Below are 24,642 nucleotides of genomic sequence, written 5' to 3'. Positions count from 1 at the left end.
AATACATTTGTCAGGAGATCTGATTTGTGGAACTCGATCAACTCATTGTGGATTTTGTGCTTCAATTAAATACAATTCAGGCTTCTCTTAAACCTTCATCCCATGATTTGCTATTAATGATCATATTTTATATCAAGTTCATTATTTTTTGAAATCTATCAGGAACTAATCCTCTTATGGGGGATTCACGAGTGGAGGTATGATTAATTAACTGTTGTGCAGGGTTTTCTTAGTAAATCAATTGTTTGGGAGAGGAAGAACTTAAACCCTAGGCTTGACAACCATAGGAAGTCATCTAGGTGGGAATTAACCTAGAATTGTTCTGGCCTATCCATGAACACCTTAGCCCCAAACTGGTTTGGATTGTAAGGTCGAGAGATAAGTAGTTCTTGTCGACTCGTTATTCTAGTGGAAGATCGAAAGATCCTGCTAGGGTGGTGACTAGTTGATTGAACAAGAAGCTTGAATCAACTGTTATTTATGACTACCAGAGTGAGGTAATAACATATGCTCAAATTTGATTCAGTGTAATAAAAACTACTAAAAAGCATAATTTACTACTTTAAGTATGAAATCCTCAATATATACTAATACATTTTGATCTAACTATTAAACAAGAAAAAGTTATGTGTAAAAAGAATGTAAATAATAGTGTAATTCATGGCAGATCACTCCTCTATACTTAACTTGTTGCTTGTCCTCAAGCAACCAAAACACATATATGGAAAAAGTGAAAATGACTTGATTTCTTTCTTAAAACAAGCTAGAGTTAGTGAATATGAATGTAAATAAGAACCTCACACCTAGACTCCCCCACACTTAAATTTTTGCTTGTCCTCAAGCAAACCAAGTCTAGACACATATCATGCAATAAGAAGACATCCTTTGGATTTTATTATTACTAAGAACATGATTGTCAAATATTAAAGGTATAACAATTTTTATCGCACATGTAACTTAATCTTGATAGTTCAATGCCTTGAAATTTTTTAAAGTAAATTAGGATTAGTTTACAAAGTTACAGTACTAGCAAATTAGAAGTAATTCCCATGACCAAATGTTTAACAATATCACCATTAACATAAATCAAACATATGTGTAGCAGACACAATCATATGAATAAAAAAAATTCATCAAATAAAATTGTTAGCAATTCTAGAAGATTATGCACAAAGAATGCTTAAGTCACATTGGTCTTCTAGGCTTGTAACGTTCTTAAGTTGATGACAGTATGAGTTAAAAGAAAGATATGGCTCAAAATGGTTCAAACACTAGAAATAGTTAGGCACATGACATTGTTCCTTGCCTTTCCCCACAATGTCCCATCCAATCTTACCGCCTTTTGTCTCCCTCTCTCACCTACCTTATCTCTCCATGTAGGAAGATACAATATAATACTAGCATCTATGGTCAGCATAACAAGTTTTGGTACATTGATGACTAAGTTTTCTCTCACTTTTTTGACTTTTTACTCCTTTCTTAGTCACAATGCTTTTGTTTTCGTTCTATACTTTTTTCTTCTCGTTTTTACATTTGACTTTTTCTAGAATTTTCTTTTTAGCACATTTTTGCCCAACATATAATCACTGCAACATATTTTTTTCTTCCTTTTTAGCTCATTTTTTTAAACCAATGTTATATATCTACATAAAGTCTCAATAACTATGGCTTGACATATGTTTCGTAATGTATTAAAGGACCAAGGGTAGGTAAGAGTTGAAGTTTTCAATTTATGTGTGGTGTTTGAGTTTCAATTTTTTTGGTTCATGAAAAGGGAGTTATCATTCCCAAATAAGGAGACTAAGGATTCATAGCATTAAGGTATGGTCATTTTAGAATTGGTTATTCAAATAATGCCTTAGGTCATCCCTAAACATCCCACCATACACAATCTCTTTCATGCTTCAAATTAATCTGAATGAATAATAATCAATTCAAACATTAATTTTTGTATGACTATCTATAAGACTTATATCTCATATGCCATCATCAAACATTCTTACTTAGGTACTTTTAATCTATTATGCAATTTAACTAAGTAACCTAATCAATTTCCTTTAAAATAATCAACTTATCTCATACCAATAAAAATTCATACTTGACAAAAATCATTACATTTTTATTATTTTCAATCACTATTCATAGTATTAATATAATCCAAGCACCATACAACAATAACAATAACAATTTTTTTGGTAATTAAATAATTAACTGAATCAAAGTAATCAAATGAAAAAACAAACTAATCCTATGTACTTCCCCATACTTTAGAACATACATTATCCCCGATGTAAAATAATTAAAGTTCAAAGAAGAAAATTTCTCTGAGTAAGTCGAATCCTTGGTGTTATGATAATCTCGGGATTTTTGTGCTCCATATTAACGAAAAATTACCTAAAAAATTATACAAAAAGAAATGTTGAATATAATGTAAAGGAAATAAAAAGAAAAAGAAGAAGTGTCGATAATGGAGGAAAAAATGTCAAAAAAAATATTCGAATGAACTTGGCTCTTCAATGTTGCAAGGTGGCATTCTATCTTTGATGTTGCGACATTAGGGTGTGATGTCATGACATTGAGCCCAGTTTCTTGCTTTCTAAAAAAACTTTGGTTTTTTCACTCCATGATATCTACACATGTTATGGGATAAAAAATTAAACACAACTAAGATTAAAAATAAAATAAATGAATAAAATAAAAAAAACTAACAAAATTTAAAGAATGAAATAGTTCTTTAAAAACTGAGATGATCCATATCGCCACAATAGGAGAACTTCCAGCTGGTTCTCAACACTTGAATCTAACGTTTGTCCCTTTGTCGATGTATATGAACCAGCCCCTTCGATTGATTCTAACGATGTTGCCTTATTTTTGCCCAACGTGACATCCACATTACAAACCATTTGGTACCAAATCCGAGCCAACCACAAGTCATTTTCTAGGGTATTATTGCCTCAAGCTTCCTCCCCTTCACGCCGTATGAAGTTTTGGTCACTTGAGTTTTGTTGCTTTTGGCAGATGAGAATGAGCTGAACTCGTTGATCTCTTCGGCTGGTACCTTCTTTGTTATGGCCAGAGAGTATATTGGCTCTTCTACACTTTCATTCAGAATTGGTTTGAGCTCCATGTTAGTGGTTAGTCCTACTATTTTATTTGATTCTACATCAATTGGATAAGAATCTTCTTCAGCCATATCCAATTCATCCCTATGATCTCTACTTCCAAACTCTTGTTGACTGCTATTGTTTAATTCAGAGTGGTCAATGATAATACAGGGATCATATGGATCAAGGTTGGGAACATCATGCATGACCTCTTCCCTCAGAGGTATTGCCTAAGATATTTCTTACAGCGTTTTCCTCATTTGTTCCATCATGTATGACATGTTTGATAATATTTCTAAGTTGGACGGCTCCATAGTTTCACGTGAGGGCATCTTATGAAAATCACAATAAGGCTCATCTGAGTGTTTAGGCATAAAATTATCATTGTTGTGTGACTCATAAAGAGGTTCATATAAGTACTAATTATCCTCACACTCGTTATCATTGCTCTAATGTTTTGTCGCGATTCTGTTCGACCAACATGTTATGTAGTTCCATTCTTCTTCCTAAGAAGTCCTTTCATCATTAAACCACCTATAATCAAAATTTTCCATAATTAAATATTATAGTCAACAAGGTTAATAAAAAAATTCAGAAAAAATTAATGAATATAAAAATTAGTGCATTATCTAGATCGTTCATCTTTCGACTAATATTATTTACAAGAAATTAATTCAATAACAGTTATCACCGTCGCAATCCCTGGCAACAATGCCAACAACTAGACCACCTCCGAATGTACTGATGTCCAAAGTGTGTATATTGTTACAAAATATATGCAATGGAGGCCGTGTTCACAAGTATACGAGTCAGGTTTTAATATAATTACAATGAAGTAGGTAAGTACTTTGGGGATCGTACTTCGAGGATAATAATATTAATAAACTAAATAAATTGAAATAAACCTAAATCTAACAAGAATAACTAAACATGTTAAAGTGATGACTAGTGAAATGTGATTATGCAAGCATATCCTCATGCCTAAGTGTTAAAAGTGATTCAAATGTGTTTAAAAATGAAATTGTCATGTCACATGCATGGGGTGAGATTTTGTGAAAGGGGGAAGCAGTGGCAGTATATATGCAAATCAGTGGTGGCTTGTCCACAAAATTTAATAGTGGTAGTATATGTTCATATCAGTGGTGGCTTGTCCACAAAAGTGTTATCAGTGGTAGTTTATCTACAAATCAGTGGTGACTTGTCTACAAATGGTGTTATGGATGGATGAGTTCTCAGGAACTCGATATGCGGTGTGTAGTGGAGATGAGTAGTAACCTTTTTTATAAAATATGCATCGTTTCTAAATATCCATCGATATGTCCTTGCATAAGTATCAGTGTTATAAGTCATGAATATTATGATGTTTGATTCATATATTTTGATATGTATGTAAATATATTTGTGTTGATCTCATGTTGAGCCTTTTAAAGCTCACCCACATTACTTGTGTGTTTTAGGTAATCCTCGTGGTTAAGACTCGGAATCGGTCATCGTAGATGCTTTTAGAAAATAGTTTTCATGATTATGGATTTTTATTATCTTTTGGACTTTTATGGACTTTATAACTTTTATTTGAGATTTTATTTTGTGGTATACTATTAACCGTTGCATGGGATTTTAAATTTTGGACATTGGACAATTTGTATGGATTTTTATATTATGGATTAAATAATTTGACATATTTCCTAAGAAACTATTTTCTGCAAACTCAATTTGTCGAATTTGAATTAGAGGATCATGAAGTTGTTTTACAAATATTAAATAAGATTTCTTTCAAATTTATATTAAAAACATTGTATTTAAGAGAATTACTAGTACATGTTTTCCAAAGGTTAAACCAATTTACTTCAACTCAAGTTTTCACTGAACCTATGGCCCATGGGGTCGTAACATCTAGGCCCAGTTTGAGGGGTTACACAATTGATGAATATGGTGGGAGACATCAAAAGCTAATTGACATCGGTATTCTAATTAATACTGAAAATAATCCTTGAAAGGAAGGGAAGGAGCATGTGAAAGCAATCGCGCTCCGTTCGGGAAAAATCCTGAGTAGTCTAGAAACTCTAACACAAGAGAAGACAAGAGAGAGTGCTGAAGATCTTTAGGAGGACCCTCAAGAGGCTAGCATAGAACTAGAACTGAAATAGGTAATTGAACCAAAACTTGATCTGGAGAAAGAATAGACTAAAAAACCTGCGATCATAGAGCTAGCATTCCCTTCATTATTAGAAGGGAGACAAAACTAAGATTAAGGCGAGTTTGTAAGTTTTTTGAACTTGTTTAAAACATTAAATGTCAACTTGTCTTTAATTGAACTAATTGAAAAAGTTCCTAAGCACGCCAAATTCTTAAAAGAAATTATGTGCAGGTGTAGGAAAATTATGGCAAGTGAACAAGTTAATATGAGTGCTTTCGGTAATGCTATTATATCTAAACAGGTTCTCCAAAAGCTACAAGTCAAGGAAGTTTTACAATCCCCATAGACATAGGGAGCATCCATTTAAATAGAGCTCTATGTGATTTAGGAGCCAACATTAATTTAATGCCTCTATCTATATGTGAAAAACTTAGGTTAAGGGACCTCATGAACACGCAAATTACACTATAATTTGTTGACATATCTTTAATGCATCCGAAAGGAGTATTGGAAGATGTGTTAGTCAAATTAATGAAAATTGTCATTAATTGGAACAAGTGAAGAAGTTAGCCTCGACAGATGATCAACTACTTGATTTTCAACACTCGTTTTGTATAAGATCTCAAGGTCAAATTCTTGGAGTAAAAGTATCCAAACAATTAGCCTTGGTTTAGCATATTTCTTCATGAGTAAATACTTAATAGTTGCATGATCGGTAAACACTCTAACTTGGGTACCCATAAGATATGAACAGAACTTGTCAAAAGTAAAAACTATAGCAAAGAGATATTTTTCAGCTACCGTATAATTGAGCTGAACTCCTGTCAAAGTTCTTCTTGCATAGTAGATTGGATGAAACACTTTGTTTCTTCCTTGACCCATCACAGCTCCAACCTTGCATCACACATCAACTAAAAAGGTGAGTTCCAATCCAGTGTAAAAATTATTGGGGCTAAGATTAGCAGGCTTTTTAATTCCTAAAAAGCTTCTAAACATGCTTTGTTAAAATAAAAAAACAATATCTTTTTCTAAAACTATAATTGAAAAATCTTTGATAAACCTACGATAAAAATCGGCATGACCTAAGAAACTTCTAACTCCTTTCACACTAATTGGATGTGGTAATCTTTCAATTACATCCACCTTTGCTTTATCCACTTCAATCTCATTTTTTGAAATTGTATGTCTTAAGACAATTTCCTCTTTAACCATAAAATGACATTTCTCCCAGTTAAGAACAAGATTCATCTTTCGAATCTTTTTAGTACCTTCTCCAACTTACACAAACATCATAAGTGTTACCAAAAATAGAAAAATCATTAATGAAAACCTCAACAAATTTTTCAATCATATCATTAAAAATTGCCAGCATAAATTGTTGAAATGTAGCAAGTGCATTACATAAGCCGAAAGGAATTCGTCTAAAACCAAATGTACCGTATGGGCAGGTAAAAGTAGTAAAATTTGTTACCTGCCAGTCGATCTAACATTTGACCCATAAAAGGCAACATAAAATGATCATTACGAGTGGCTTTGTTCAACTTCCGGTTGTCAATATAGATTCTTCAACCTATGACAGTTATCATCGGGATTAATTTCATTACCTTCATTCTCGACAATTGTGATTCCACCTTTCTTTGGTACATATTGTACTAGACTTACCAAAGAACTATCTAAGATGGGGTAGATAATTCCCGCATCTAACCATTTGATTACTTCCTTCTGTACTACATCTTTCATGATAGGGTTAAGTCTCCTATGTCCATCGATTCTACCTCCTTCACCTCCTCTAAAATAATCTTATGCATACAAAAAGAAGGGCTTATACCTCTTCTTTCAACTATGCTCTAACTAATTACCTTTTTAAATTTCTTTAAAACAACAATAAATTACTCGTCTTGATGTTCTATTAGTTTTGCTGAAATAATCACAGATAAAGTAGAACAATTACCTTAATAAACGTATTTTAAATGTGATGGACGTACCTTTATTTCAAGGGTAGATGGTTCCTCGATTGACAAATTAGATTGTGTAAATTCCTGAACTTCCAATTCTAGCAGTTCAAACCGTAGTGGTTGAACATAACTCCATGAATTAGATTCCATCAAAGCCATGTTTTCATTACATTTTTCATCTTCCAATGGTTCAGAGCCTAAAGTGTTCTCCAACTGGTCATCTTCAAGATTTGTCTCCCATTCCAAATAAACTAAGGTTTCTAATTGCTCCATTACAAAACATTCCTTTGTCGGATTGGGAAATTTCATGGCCTTCAAAATGTTAAACATTACCTTATTGTCTGGAACTCACATGGTAAGTTTTCCTTTTTTCACATCTATCAACGCTCTTCCCGTGGCTAGGAAAAGTCTCCCTAGGATGATCAGAACTTCTTATCTACTTCAAAGTCTAACACAATAAAGTCAGTAGGAAAAATAAACTTATCAACTCTTACTAAAATATCCTTGATCTTTCTTTTGGGATATGCTAACGAATGACCCGCAAGTTGAAGTGTCACAGTAGTGGGTCTTACTTCACCTATTCCTAACAGTTTGAAAATAGATTTGGGCATCAAGTTGATGTTTGCTCCTAAGTCGTACAAAGCTTTGTCGTAGTAAGATTCTCTGATGTTGTAGGTTATCGTAAAGATTCTACAGTCATTCAGTTCCGGAGGTAACTTGTTCTATAAGAACACCCTGCACTCCTTCGTCAAAGCAACAGTCTCATTCTCACTAAGCCTTTTCTTATTGGATAGAATATTGAACCACCAATGGGATGTTAATGTGAAGTTTCTTTAGAACATCCAAGAACTTCTTGAATTGTACCTCTCGTTTCTACTTATTTTGCTAAAATCTTTTTGGATATGGAACTCTAGGTTGATATGGACAACTTTTCAGAGGAGGTAAATCTGCAAAAGGTGTTAGCTTATTAGAATTTACTAGTTTAGGGTTTACCTTATTAGATTTCTCAGCATTTGATTTTTCTGGTGTTGGAACTTCAACTTATGGATGAATTTACTTCTTATCAGTAGGCTCATCTTCAATCACAACCCGTTTGGGTTCCAAAATCTTAACACTTCATAATGTAACTACCTTGCAATGTTCCTTACGCAAACTCCTTTGATTTTCTATATCGCTCAGCAAGACTCCTTGCGATCTATTACATTAAGAAGGAAGGAATGCTGATATTCCTCGAATAATAGATGATAGAGATAGACCTATTAGAGAACAAATATTGCCTATATTAGATTATTTGAATCCAAGAATTGTTAGGCCGCATATTTAGGCTTAACATTTTGAGTTAAAGCCAGTGATGTTACAAATGTTAGAAACAGTAGGACAATTTAGTGGATTGCCTATAGAGGATCCAATGTGGCACTTAAGACTCTTTTTGGAAGTCTGTGATTCATTCAGATAGTAGGGTGTTCCTGAATATGCCTTAAAACTAAAGCTATTCCCTAACTCATTGCAAGAGCATGCCAGAGCATGGTTAAATGCATTGTTATCAGGTACTGTGGCATCCTAGAATGAACTTTGTTAAAGGTTTCTGCTAAGATATAATCCTCCGAACATGAATGCCAAACTGAGCAATGATATCACGTCCTTTTGAGAATCAGAGAATGAAACATTATATAAAGCATCAAAGTGGTTCAAGGAGTTAATTACAAAATGCCCGATGCATGGTTTCCAACATTAGACTCAAATAGAAATGTATTACAATGGATTAAATGCACATACAAGGGGGGTGGTTAACGTATTTGCCAATGGGACTTTGTTCGATAAACCATATAATGAAGGAAATGAAATTCTAGAGAGGATAACAAACAATGAATATCAATCCCCCACTACCATAGTAGGGACTGATAGTAGAGTTTCTGAAGCAATAGAACTTGATGCGATCGCTTCCCTAATAGCTCAGGTATCATCTTTAACGAATATGATTAAAACATCGAAAAGACTAGCTGTAGTGCAGGAAAGAAAAGTAGCTGAGTTAGCGTGTGTTTGCTGCAAAGATCCATATTCCAAAACATATAATCCAGTGGAAGCAACATCCCAACCTCAGTTGGAGTAACCAAGGGGGAAATTCTAGCAATGCTATTTGACTGTATGTTGTTGGTGCACCATCTGGATACAATCAACTAATCCCATGGAAAAATGTTCAGCAAAATTCAGCTTTGAGTTCTTCATTAATGGAAGATCTATTGAAGGAATACATGTATAAGAATGATGCTATCATCCAAAGTCAAGTAGCATCATTATAAGCTTTAGAGAATCAAGTGGGGGACAATTGCCAAAGCATTAACCTCAAGATCGCAAGAAGCACTACCGGGTGATACCAAAAATTTGTGATCTCAAGGAAAGGAATAGTGTAAAGCTATTATGCTTAGAAGTGGTACACAACTATCAGGAGTTATTAATGACACCACTATTAAAGAAAGTAGTTCAAATTTCACAAATAGGAAGAACTTAGTGTTAGACTATGCCCAAAGATCAATCATGAGATGGTTGTAATAACATACTTGATTTATCATGTTTATTAATATAAGACGTTACCACTATTATTTCAGTTTCTTTTCTGTGTGTATAAATAAACTGTTTTATAATAATGTCCTGAGAGTAATATGATTATTCTTAAAAGGTCCTTAGTCAAGTATTATTGTTGGATAGGACAAAAATAATGCATTAAGACTAACATGTAGTTGATTGATGATAAAGAGTTGTCATTGATATGGAATGTCAAAATCGATGCATGAATATGTGTGTTAGAGAACAACATATTTGACTGACCCGTTATGAGTATGTTTCTTGGATTATTATGTAATTGTCACAACATTACTCATAGTGATTAATATGTATATGATCCTTAGACTTGAGATCATCATAATCCCAACATCGTGAGTTCTATATTTTCATACAGTCAAACGTACACCGTAGCTGGTTGTTCTATAAAGACTAATGTTGGATATACCACGATATATGTAGAAGGATATGGTTGACCGATATAGGATAAGTCCCTCTTACATAATGGGAGTAATATCTTAGACCACTTGATTGAGTGAGACTAGAAATGCATGGCCATGCTGAAATAAGCTGATATGAGATGTCATACTTATTTGCATATCATAGTCTACTTAAGATATCAAAGAGCATGGAATGGACTATGCAAGTGTGACTATTCCATGACTTGTGTCCAATTCAGAGATAAAGGACTTAAGGATTATTGCATGAAAGGTCAATCATAAAAAGGTTGTGTCGAATCATGATTTCTTGTGACTTAGGTAGCAATGATGTATTGCTAGGTGCCATTCATTGTTTGTAACATTGGAATCGTTCTAGTATTACTGCTAACGCTACAAGAACCTACAGGGTCACACCCTATAGTGGAAATGAATGGAATAAAACATAGTTGGTATTATGTTTGGTTGTCGCTTGAATTAAATTAGTTATAGAATTAATTTAATTGGATAATCAAATATCGAACACATTATGTACGAGGTTGTTGTACGCATAATGAGAACATGAATTTGGTTAGTATATAAATTCAAATAAATATATATTTTACCGAAATCATTATTACAATTAATATAATTATAATTTTCGTTTTAAAACATAGTTATATTTATTTAATTTCCAGAAACCCTAAAAATATATATAAAAATCTAGTTTTTTCTTTGCTTGGGGTCTAGCAGTCTTCAAAGCAAAGTTTTTTTTCCAAAATAGTTTTGGGGATTCCTTTTTTCATTGTCAACTGGGTGGATTACGTAGAGGCCGGAGTCACGATAGATTGTGGCTTGGTTCGATAGTAGATCAGATTACTCGTTGCTAAGGCGTTGATGTCTACTCAGAATAAGGATTTAGTAATTTCAAAACCTCTATTTCACCCCGATTCGTTCCCCACACATGGATCCATGGTTAGGATTGCCGAATGTTTTAATTTTTCGCTGCGCCGTAGGGGTGCCGGAGTTCCAACACTTAGAACCAGTAGTGGAGTAGGCTACAAAGGAAAAGAGCAACCAGAAAAATATTGAAGCAGATTCACCTTGCATTGCCAATAAAATTGCCACGGCAAAACAACCTCAACAACTGAAAGGAAGGCCATCGTCATCTTTTCTTCAGTGTTTCCAAAAATCTAAGAAAGGTTTTCAATTTAAGAAATTCTTGGATGTCTTGAAGCAATTACATATCAACATTGTAACCCCCTTAACCCATATCCGTCACCGAAATAGGGTTATAGAACATTATCGGAGTTTACATTTCAACTATCAAAAATTTTAAATCATATACTTCACATCATCAATCATAACAAAACCAATCAATAACATACATACTGCCCCTTATACGAGCCCTCGACACCATAAAAACACATTAGAAACAATTCATGACTAAATCATAAATATATAGAATTTTTTAGAAAAAATTAAAAGTTTCAAACATGCAAGGCTTATAGGGTCGTGTGGCCAGGCCGTATGGCTCACATGAAGTAGGGACACATGGTCGTGTCCTAGCCCGTGTCCGTGTCCATGTAACCCTCTGACTTGGGTCACATGGCCAAGCCACACGCCCATGTGCCAGGTCGTGTACCCTTCGATATGGCCTTATACACCTGTGTGCCAGGTCGTTTGCTAGGCCGTGTAACTGTCTGACTTCTAACCGTTTGAAACCTACAAGAAACACACGATCACGTCGTATAGCCGCGTGTGACACACGACTGAGACACACGCCTGTGTGGAAAAAAATAGGCCATTTTCAAGCCATTTTTCTCACCCAAAACTTGTTCACTTATACAAGCCAAATGCACCTATTTCATGCATCCAAATTGTACCTAACACATGCATATTTAAGCTAGATCATCATAGTATTTAATCATACAACCAATATGCCTAAAAGGCACCTCAATCATAATAATCTAACTTGATCATACATTTGCTAAGTTTAGCCATAAATCAACCAACCATTGGAATTAATTCTCTACTAACATTTACCACAATGTTCACATATCAATCATACTCAATACTCACTTCCTATTTCCATATCAAACCATATCTCAATGAAACCCTTCAAGCATATCAAAACAACATTTCATAGCATGCATTTAACTTACCATTCCATCATTCACCATTTAAGCGCCAAAATGTCAACAATTATAACATCACATTTACATGCCAACATGCCAACATATTCATCAATCAAAGTCCCAAATTTACAAGTCATATATATAATGACCACTTCATAAAACACAACACACCTATACATGCCACTATAACCATGACTCAAAATCATTAAAATCTATCGATATAGCCGATGGATAGTGTGATGGAACTTCCACTAGCTTCTAACCCGATCGAGCTTCTGATAATTTGTAAAGTAAAAGAGAAACTATGTAAGCAATGAATGCTTAGTAAGCTCGTATAAAATTTAAGCATAATATTCCATTTTAATAAAAAACTTTATAAAATAAACATAAATCTATGCCAATACTCTAAGATTCATAAATCGATATGATCATCAACTCACAAATGAGTAAGTTTATCAATGTTGCATATTTATTGACCATTCATAACATGATAGGATTTCGTGAGACATAATATATATAATCATCAACCTTTTATAAGATTATATATCTTTCTATTTACTTACTTTCCATTTTGTTCCCAATGCTTATCATAAGCATAAACAAGATTATTAACTCTCAATTTAGTGTATTTCTCTATGACGTAGGTGTATTCATTAATGGAGTAAGCAATTTGCTCACATATAATACATCCAATTACATACTTACCATTCCATTCCCTTTTCTAAACCGTTTTGTATGCATAGTACAAGCATAATCATAAACATCAATCATATCCACAAGCTTGGCATAAGCCCTAGCTCATCAACAACACATGTTAGTTCATTTAAACATGATTCATATGAATTTGACATGGATAAACATTATACTTGAGTATGGTTCAATTAGATTTATCATCCATCACAACATATCATGTTTTTCTATGTATCACCATTCCATTGAGTTCCAAATAAACATGTCTTAGTTCTTATTGAACACTTACCGTCTTATTTGCATACACATAAGACATAAACACAACATTTACCATAGCCACAAGCTAGCAATTAAACACATAACTTAGCAATATCACCACATGGTAGCATATGGTACGTAACATAGCATCACTTATATCATACGTTTCATAAACATGAATATTCATACTTTGATCATTGGTACATCATACCTTTCCATATTTGTCATAGTGAAGTCAATAAGAATACCAGAGCTCACAGAAAGTGTGCTAAATGATGGTTGTAACCATCCCTTTTCATATTCGATGGTCGAAACCATCCCTTTTCATTAATCGATGGTCGTCACCATCCCTTTCCATAGTTGATGGTCGTCACCATCCCTTTTCATAATCGATAGTCGAAGCTATCCCTTTTCATTAATCGATGGTCGTCACCATCCCTTTCCATAGTTGATGGTCGTCACCATCCCTTTTCATAATCGATAGTCGAAGCTATCCCTTTTCATTAATCGATGGTCGTCACCATCCCTTTCCATAGTTGATGGTCGTCACCATCCCTTTTCATAATCGATAGCCGAAGCTATTCCTTTTCATATTCGATGCTCGTCACCATCCCTTTTCATATTCAATAGTCGAAGCTATCCCTTTTCAGTGGTCGATGATCGTCGATACGTCGTTGGATTTTTTTCGTCGAGACATAATTTGATATTATAAAATGGTAATATTTAAAACATAATTTAAAATGTTATCTAAATGTACGAACTTACGTAGCTAAATTGCAGAAACGTCAAAGTATAGGGGCATTTTTGTAATTTTCTATTCTCTTTGATTTTCCATCCGGTCTTGATCTAAATTAATAATTTCATTCAATTTATTAATTTAGACAGTAAACAATGTATTTTATGAAATTTATTCATTTTGACATTTTACAAAATTACCCCTAAAGTTTTACTTTTATTCAATTTAGTCCCGAGCCTAAAACATGCAATTTAACCATTTTACCTAAAAATCAGCCCATTTATGCAACAATTTCACAATAAATCCTTGTATTTTATTATTTTAACAATTTAATCCCTAATCGATAAATTCATCAAATATAACTTAACAAAATACTTTTAAATACCAACTAATATTTCAAATTCATCATTTAACATAAAAAGTCTCTAAATTCAGTAATGGCAACATTCAAAATCTTTAACAGTTTCAAAATCGAAGGTATGGGCTAGCTAGACCTAGTTGTATTTATTTCAAAAACATAAAAATTATTAAAAACGGGTAAAGTTTGCTCACTAAATCACCAAGGCAAAGTTGGCCAAATGTTAAACCCTAGCTATGGCTTCCTTCTTCAAAAAATTTCGGTGGAATCAAAGGTAAAGAAGATGATGCCATCTTTTATTTGTTTTAATTTTCTTTTAATAAATAAATTACTAATTTAACCTTTGTTATAATATCAAAATTCACCTATTTAATGTCCACCTTTTCCTTTATTCAATAAGTCGTTTAATCACTCTAATCAAATAGTGATCAAATTTTAAAATTTTTACGATTTAGTCTTTTTAATTAATTAACTATCAAAACGTTAAAATTTTTCAATGAAACTTTAATACCACCTTAATAACACACCGTAAATATTTGTAAAAATATTTACGACTTGATTTATAAAAATGAGGTCCCGATACCTCATTTTCAAAAATCACTTGACCTTAAGGTCTTACCACTTGAACTTAATAAATCGCTTATATAACATAAATAGTCAAATCAAAAACCTTTAAAAAGTCACAATTAACTCATAAATATTAAATAATAATATTTATGAACTTACTCGTTGAATTTGGTGGCTCGAAAACCACTATTTTCGACACCATTGTAAAACGGGCTGTTACAAACATACCGTTGGTGGAAGCATTGGAAAAAATGCCTAACTATTTGAATTTCATGAATGATATCTTATCAAAGAAGAGAAGGTTTGAATAATTCGAAACTATTGCAGTCACTAAAGGATGCACAGGAATGCTAAGAAACAAATTACGACCAAAACTAAAGGATCTAAGAAGTTTTACTATACCTTGCTCTATCAGAACCCATTATGTTGGAAAAGTACTATGCGATTTAGGTGCGAGTATAAATTTAATGCCTATGTCTATTTTCAAGAAGCTGGGAATAAGGAAGGCAAGACTTACAACTGTCAGTTTGCAACTAGTTGATCATTCAAATACACATCCAAAAGGTAAAATAGAAGACGAGTTGGTAAGAGTTGAAAAATTTATTTTTCAAGCAGATTTTATTATTCTGGAGTGTGAGGTTGATAAAAAGGTACCACTCATAGTTGGGAGACCTTTTCTAGCAACTGGCAGAACATTAATTGATGTTTAGAAATGTGAATTAACTATGAAAGTTAATTATTAGTAGATTACTTTTACTGTTTTTGATGCTATGAAGTGTGCAGATACAAATGAAGAAAGTCACGCTGCGGAGATTGTTGACACAATAGTTCAGGAAGGAATTTTAGATTTTTATCACAATAAATGTAATGTTGATGCATATCTAACTGAGTTGTTTGAAGCATAAATGATTGAAGAGCTTGGTGAATTAATGGATGTTAAGCAAATCGAGAATGGAGTAAGGAGAAGTTTCAAATCATTAAATATATCAGACTATTCTATTAAACCTCCTCAGCCATCCATAGAAGATCCTCCTATGTTGGAATTGAAGCCTTTGCCTACACATCTGAAATATGCTTACTTGGGAGACAATAACACATTACTCGTAATTATTTTTGTGGCATTGACGTTAGATCAAGAAGCTCAGTTATTGAGAGTTTTAAAAAAAATCTAAGAAAGCATTAAGATGGACGATCGCGGATATCAAAATAATCACTCTAGCAACCTGCATGCACAAAATATTATTGGAGGATTGGCATGGAAAATCTATTGAATAGTAGAGAAGACTGAATCTCATTTTGAAGGAGGTAGTCAAAAAGGAGATTATCAAATGGCTAGATGTTGGAATCATATACCCAAATTTGGATAGTTCTTTGGTGAACCTTGTTCGTTATGTACCTAAAAGAGTGGGTGTCACCCTGGTAAGCAATGATAATAACAAACTCATTCCTACTATTACTGTCACGGGATGGAAGGTTTGTATCAACTATCGGAAGCTTAACAAAGCAACAAGGAATGACCATTTTCCTCTTCTATTAATCGATCAGATGTTAGATAGATTAGCAGGGAAAGCCTTCTATTATTTTATAAATGGTTAATCGGGGTATAACCAGATTGCCATAGCTCTTACTGATCAGGAGAAGACCACTTCACATGACCTTATGGAACTTTTATGTTTCGAAAAATACCATTTGGACTATGCAATACCCTTGCAACATTTTAGCGTTGTATGATGGTAGTATTTTCGGATATGGTAGAGAAATTTTTAGAAGTTTTTATGGAAGACTTCTCGATGTTTGGAAATTGTTTTGAAGCTTGTTTAAAAAATTTATAGTTTGTTCTTTATTGGTATGAAGAAACCAACCTCGTTTTCAATTGGGAGAAATGCAATTTCATGGTCTGTGAAGGTATTATTGTGGGACATAAAATTTCACAGCAAGGGATTATCGTCGACAAAGCAAAAATTGAATTTATTGAGAAATTTCCTTCACCCTCCACAGTTAAAGATATTTGTAGTTTTCTTAGCCATGTAGGATTCTATAGATGATTCATCAAAGATTTTTAAAAAATATTGAAACTATTGTGTACATTGTTAGTACAAAACAAATCTTTCAATTTTGATGATCAGTGCTTACAAGCATTTCAAGTGTTGAAAAAACGGCTAGTCACAGCACTAGTAGTCATAGCACCAAATTGGAATCTATCTTTCGAACTTATATGCGATGCCAGTAAATTTATCGTAGGGGAAGAGAATGAACAATGTATTTCACGCTATCTACTACGCAAGCTATATGTTGACTGATTCACAGCTAAATTATACCACCACTTTGAATGAGTTGTTAGCTGTGGTATTTGCCTTCGACAAATTCAAAGCTTATTTATTAGGCACCAAAGTTACAATTTATATGGAGCACTCTGTTATTAACTACTTGATAACGAAGAAAGACGCAAGCCTAGGTTGATTCGATGGATATTGTTATTGTAGGAATTTGATATGGAATTTAGATATAGGAAAGGCACAGAAAATTAAGTGGCTAATCACTTGTCTCGAATTGAAGTAGGAAATTAATATGGTCATATTTAGCGCATTCAAGATGATTTTCCAAATAAGCAATTGTTAATTGCCATGGCATTACAATGGTATGTTGATATTGTAAATTTTTTTGTTAGTGGGCTGCTGCCACCTAACCTCGCAATCAAAGATGAAAAAAATTTGTTAACAATAGTATTATTGAGATGAGCCATTTTTATTGAAACACTGTGCAAACCAGATAATTCAGATTGTGTTCTAGATGATGAGATGCAAAGTATTTTATTTCATTATCATCTAGCACCATCTTGATATCATTTTAGGGGCATGAGAACTACGACTAAAGTTCTCCAATCAGGTTTTTATTGGCCAGCCATGTTTCAAGATACTCATGAATTCTGCCAAGTTTGCTATTACTGTGAATGAATTGGAAATCTATCGAGGAGATCTGAGATGCACTTGCAAACTATTTTAGAAGTGGAACTATTTGATGTTTGAGGAATTCATTTTATGGGACCATTCCCACCTTGGGGCAACGCATACATACTTTTGGCTATTGATTATGTCTTCAAGTAGGTTGAGGTTGTTGTTTTACCAACAAATGATGCCAAATCAGTACTGAAATTTCTCCATACGAATATTTTTACCAGGTTTGGTACTCCTCATGCTCTAATTAGTGATGAGGGTTCACATTTTCATTGCAAATTAGTTGGTAATTCTCTGAAGAGGTATGGAGTTAAACATAAAACTGCCATGGTATACCATCCCTAGAAAAATGGGCAGGCGTAAGTCTCTAATAGAGAGATTAAAAAATTCTGGAGAAGGTAGTCAATCCCAATCGAAAAGATTGGTCAGCTAGATTGGATGAAGATTTATGGGCATATCGCATTGCATTGAAGACACCATTGGGGATGTCTCCCTTCAAGCTTGTTTATGGGAATCCCTATCATTTGGCCATTGAGCTTGAGCATAAGACATATTGGGAAATTAAGAAATTGAGTATGGATTGGAGTGCTACTAGTACCCACCGTCTATTGAAGTTGAATGAGATGGAAGAATTTCAAGCACAAGCTTATCAGAATGCCAAGCTATACAAAGAAAGGATTAAGCGATGGCATGACAACAAAATTTTGCCACGACAATTTGCACTTGGACAATAGGACTTGTTATTCAATTCCAGACTTAGATTATTTCTTGGCAAATTGAAATCTTGTTGGTCTGGACTAATGGAGCTGTAGAAGTTAAAGACAGCAATACTGGTTACAATTTCAAAGTCAATGGCCAACAATTAAAGCACTATTGTGGAGCCTCTATAAATCTTGATAAAAGTTCCATCATTTTTCAAATTGCTTAATATTTCTTTCTTATCCCATTTTTTTCCTTTTCATTGTTTTTAATTATTTGTTTTGTTTCTTCAAAAAGTTTATTTACCTGTTATTTTCTTTTGTTACAGGTACATTATGGCCCACGGTAGTAGACATTAGCCCATTCACTACATTAGTTAATTTTAATTTTCTAATTTTTATGCTAATTTTCTTTTCTTGCTTAATTTTTCTTTTTTCAATGTTAGGGCACACTCTCGGGTTAATCTTAGTCACCACGTCATCGCTATATTTTCTCTCACGTTTACCCTAGTCGTTTCACTCCTTTTTTAACTTCTTTTCTGTTTCATCTTCTTCAACTTTCTCTATTTTTACTCCATTCAAGCTGTAAAGGTCTCACCTTTTTTATTTTTCCACTCACTATTGTCAATACAATGGCTTGCCAAGCACCATCCTTTTCCACACCTATGCCTCCAGGAACATTTTTTAGCAAATCGCGGAAAGAAATATACCCAGAACATAATAAAGTGGCCACTTTGTCTGGAAAAAGTTTCCTTTTTTAAGATGCTCCATTTATGGGTTACTCTAAAGCTACCTTTTATGTAGTAGAGAAACATGGATGGCAATTCTTCTATCTCCAAGCTGACGATGTTCTCACCAAGGTAGTGATAGAGTTTTATGTTTATCTCACCTCTCCAGATAATGATTTTATATATGTGTGTGATGTATCAATGTTGTTCGATGGAGACTCCATTAATGCACAATATGGATTATCTGACGGCCTAAATGAACACGCCCAATTTGTTAAGTTTATAAACACCGAAGGACTCCAGAAAGTACTGATAGATTTATGTGTCGAGGGACGAAGCGGATGATTTCTAGAAATGATTGTTATACCATTGACCATGTATTGAAGCTTTACTATAAAGTCTGGTATCATTTCCTTAAAACTCGCCTTATCCCTTCTACTCATAACTCAACTATTTCAAAAGAACGCATGTTATTAATGCACTCAATTATGACGGATAGAAAGATCAATGTTGGAAGCATTATTTTTATAGAAGTCCACTGCTGCTCTTAGAAGAATATCGGTACTTTAAGTTTTCCATCCTTCATTACAAAACTTTGTCAGGGAGTGAAGGTTCTTATTCAAACGAATGAAGACATAATCCCCAACAAAGGAGCCATCACAAAGCAACTCGCCCTAAGATTTTCTAGAGAGGAAATGCAAAGGCTTCTGGGCTCCACATCTACATCATCATCACCTCTGCATACTGATACTGCTCCATCAACATCTCATAGTAATTTTGAGCAGAAAGTGAATGACGCACTTGAGATGTTGTAGCAACAATTTTGAATACTAAAGAAACACCAACAAAGGTTGGCCACTGATTTTGGCCGCGCTTAAGAGGAAATGGCTATCTTTTAGAGGTATATCCAGTGAAGAGATAAGGCCCTGAAGAAATATCTTTTGAAGAACTTTACCAGACCCATGTCTCCATTCCTTATTTTTCCTACAGAATTATTGTTCGAGCTAGAGGAAGATGATGACAATGGCGAAGAGCCTACTTCAGAAAAAGCAAACCACTGAACAAGAAGGAGAAGTGGAGAAAATTGAATCTGTTCATGTTGAATCTAATAAGGATGAGGATGACGTGACTCAAGCTACTACACTTGCAGGCACTACCATTACAATGACCAATGCACCTATGACTAAATAAGAACGTGTAGTTCATCAACTGATTGATGATCCCACGAAGTTAGACATTGATGACGAAGAAGGGGTGCCTATTAACCAGCTAAAATAGAAGCGCTACAAGAGAGCTACTAGAAAATTCGTTCAAGTTGATACTATTGAATTAGAAAGGTAGCAGCGATACAAACGCGCTGCCAAGAAATCCACCCAACCCAAATAGAGTAACCCCAATTCTTTCCAAGTTTTTGTTTTCTTCTTTCATTTTATACTATATGTTTCACACATTCATATTTAGTTGTCATTGCATTTTTATAATTTTCAGTTGTTTTGTTTGCATTTTGACACGTTTCGTTGTTTATGCATTGAGGACAAATGCATCCCTTAAGTTTAGGGGGCGTTGTGTTGTACATATAGTATACCGTAGATAAATGTTTTAATATTCATGCATTTTGTCATTCATTTTTCCATTACATACAAACGTCGAATAAATGTCAGACTATGCTGAGTATATTGATATCGGTGATGTTCGATGAGGATAATAACTCTTCAACTAATTTAGAAAATTGTAGAAGTTGATTCAACATCTTTAGCTTAGGATAGTTGTTTGAAAATTGATTCCTAAAAGTAGAACAACTTAAATATCAATGCAATTACGTCTGTAGTAGGATTCTTGTAATGCATTTAAAATTTCTTGAACCTCAATTCAATAATTTTGTTATAAATGATAAGGAATACCTTAGCAATAGTTTTACACTCCAATATTTGAAAATGTTGAGTAGGTCAGTAATGCTTTGTTTGCTCCATCGTATTATTGATCAGAAAAACGAGTTCAAATAAGAGTGAGTAGTAAAAAAAGAGAAAAAAATGGTTGTATTATTAATAATTTAGGGACATTGCACTGTAGTAATAGGCTGACTATCTAAGGAGGTAGTTGTTTGCTCCATCCATCTCTTTATTTAAGAGCCTTAGCTTTATGAGTGAAATATATTCAAATTGTGGCATGATATACTACCTGGTAATCTAGTGAATGCCCTACTGAGATTGTCAAGTAAAGACACCATGTGACAAGATGAATTCCCTATAGAAAATAATATTTGTGATTAAAATTCTGAAATCACTAGATAGTTGAGAATAATGAAATTGAGTTTAGAGGAAAGATATTCTAAATACATTAGGAGAGGTATGCTATAGTCAGGATTGCATAATTATTTAGGAACTCCTATTTTTAAGAAACATTTTCTACACTTCATTCACTAAACTAGCCTATAAAATTCGAACAAATTTTTTTTTGAAGTTTGCTTAAAATGGAGGTATTAAATATACTTTATATGGTTCAACAGTGCAAATGTAATTGTGTGTTTTGGAAAATATTGAAGCATTCATGCATACTCATACACATTTTGCTTTAGGGCAAGCAATAATTCATGTTTGGGGGTGTGATAACTCTTGAAAAGAGTTATATTTTAAGCCTCTAGATTGAATTAATATTTTTGCATTTTTAGAAAGTTTTAGAACATTGCATAACAAAACTTGTATTCTGCTATACATTAGGATTTATTACTTCTATTATTGGGGAAGAAAGGTGTTGTTTGTGGTTGGCAGCAGGTGTAAGATAAAGAAGAGAAGAGAAAGAGAGTAGGAAAATAAAGGAAGTGAAATATTGTCATGACAAAATATTGGTTAGATTACCAATGCGAATACCATGGCAATTCCAGGAAGATGACATAGCACTCAGTCCACATCACTCTTATCCAACTATACTTGTACCATATAAACCACCCTGAAAAAGAGGAAGCAAAAGGTGTCTGCTGAGCAGGAGGGCCTTCCCCACAATGAGGGAGAAAATTGGTTTTTATCTCACTACATCAGATTCTCTTGAAAAATCTTAGAGAAAGAGTGGAAAAGGTAAAAATTTATAGAGTAGAGGAATTACAAATGAAAGAAAGGGGAAGAGAAATATGCCCTAGATTTTGCATCAAATCTCATTATTAGAGTGAAAGCTGGAGTAGCGAAAGCTTCCTATATTCTGCCTTTATTTTTTGATTTGAACTTGTGATTCGTGAAATAATGTTGAATGGTTCTACTACGGATTCGACTATTCAACCCATGAGCTAGTTTTTTTTGGGTTCGAATTATTCTGGGTGAATTTTTATTAACTATAATTCCCATGGTTTGATTTTGCGTACGATACTATTTCATTCAATTTGTGATTATTTTTAATGCATGCATGCAAGCTCTAAACATAGATGATTGTGTGGAATGTTAATATAGTTGATTTAACTCTAAAAGGATTAATTAGATTGGATTCTAATCAGTTGATACAAACAAGTATTCGAAAGAATAGTTGTCGCACTATAGACACAGAAGTTACAACCTGTATAGGGAAAGGGATAAAAATCTAGATATCATTCTTTAGTTCTGTAGACAAAATCTAGATATCATTCTTTAGTTCTGTAGACATACAAAAACTTAGAATGATAGCTCAAAGTTTTGCTTTCAAAAGAAGCAGACTGTAGCAGTGATTCCCTAAGCAGTAGAATGGTGAAGATTTTGCAATGGCATTATTATGTTATAAAAATAAGCCCGCGTAATTCCAACCTTTATCATTCAACATTGCAAACTCTTTCCCACTTATTCTTTGAGCATTGCCACAACATTTTAAATTCCCTAACATATTTTTTGTCATAATTGATTTTATTAATCTTTCATTACATCTCTTTATCAATTAATCACCTATTTCTTTTGCATAATTTAATTAGTCAATTTCATAGTAATAGCATAACCAATTATTTTAGTCAATTTCGGTCCCTATGGAAATGATACTCACTCATCACTTTATTACTTGATTCGATGTGTATACTTGCACATTCGCATTACACATTCCCACGCGACATGTTTTTGGCGCCACTGCTGGGGTTCGACAATTTTGGTGAAATATTTGGTGTGTCATTATCTCTTTAATTTTATTAGTTCAGCTTAATTAGTTTTTCGATTTTTTTGTTTTTTAGTATTTTTGTTGGTGCATGAGTAAAGATATTTCAGTAACTAAAGAGTATTCTTTTGATCCAGAAATTGAGAGAACCTTGAGAATCAGGTGAAAAGAATTGCGAGAAATGGAAAGAATTAGAACTAATCAGGTTAGAAAATAGTCATTACATCAGGAAGGAAGGAATGCTGATATTCCTCAAATAATAGATGATAGAGATAGACACATCAGAGAACATGTAGTGCCAATATTAGATGATTTGAATCCAGGAATCGTTAGGCTGCATATTCAGGCTCAGTATTTGGAGTTAAAGCCGGTGATGTTTCAAATGTTACAAACAGTAGGGCAATTTAGTGGATTGCCTACTGAGGATGGAAGGTTGCACTTACGAGTCTTTTTAGAAGTCTGTGATTCATTTAGATAGCTTGGTGTTTTCGAAGATGCCCTGAAACTGAAGTTATTCCATAATTCATTACGAGATCGTGCCAGAGCATGGTTAAATTCATTGCGGTCATGTACTATGGGATCTTGCAATGAACTTTATCAAAGGTTTTTACTGAGATATAATCCTCTGAACATGAATGCCAAACTGAGGAACGATATCACGTCCTTTCGGCAATCTAAGGACGAAACATTATATGAAGCATCGGAGTGATTCAATGAGATAATTAGAAAATTCTCGATGCATGGTTTCTAACATTGGACACAAATGGAAATGTATTACAATGGATTAAATGCATATAAAAGGATGGTGGTTGATGCATCTTCCAATGGGACTTTGCTCAATAAATCATATAATGAAGAATATGGCATTCTCGAAAGGATAGCAAACAATGACTATCAATACCCACTACCAGAGTAGGGATTGGCAGAAGAGTTTCTAGAGCAATGGAACTTGATGTGATCACTTCCCAAAGAGCTAAGGTATCATATTCAACTAATATGATTAAAACACTAAAAAGACCAGCTGTAGTGCAGGAAATAAAAGTAGCTAAGCTAGCGTGTGTTTACTACGAAAAAGATCATGTTTCCTATGAATGCACATCGAATCTAGACTTAGTTTATTATATGGAAAATTTTAATTGTAGCAACAACAGTCCATATTCCAACACATATAATCTGGGGTGGAAACAACATCCCGACTTCAATTGGAGTAACTCAGGGGGTAAAATTCTAGCAATGATATTCAACA

At 33.7% G+C, this 24,642-nt stretch overlaps 2 non-coding genes across 2 annotated transcripts; both read right to left on the bottom strand.

The window, feature by feature from the left end:
• Nucleotides 1–8,814: 8,814 nt before the first annotated feature.
• LOC128042079 (small nucleolar RNA R71) lies at nt 8,815–8,921 on the bottom strand. Its single transcript, XR_008197287.1, has one exon. It is a non-coding gene; the product is annotated as a small nucleolar RNA R71 (small nucleolar RNA).
• A 15,115-nt stretch (nt 8,922–24,036) lies between these two features.
• On the bottom strand, nt 24,037–24,143 carry LOC128042120 (small nucleolar RNA R71). The gene has a single exon (XR_008197326.1). It is a non-coding gene; the product is annotated as a small nucleolar RNA R71 (small nucleolar RNA).
• Between the last annotated feature and the right edge of the window lie 499 nt (nt 24,144–24,642).

Source organism: Gossypium raimondii, chromosome 6, assembly GCF_025698545.1.
Source record: "Gossypium raimondii isolate GPD5lz chromosome 6, ASM2569854v1, whole genome shotgun sequence".
NCBI lineage: Eukaryota > Viridiplantae > Streptophyta > Magnoliopsida > Malvales > Malvaceae > Gossypium > Gossypium raimondii.
The sequence above is the reverse complement of the archived record's forward strand: the minus strand, read 5'-3'. Positions and strand labels throughout refer to the sequence as shown.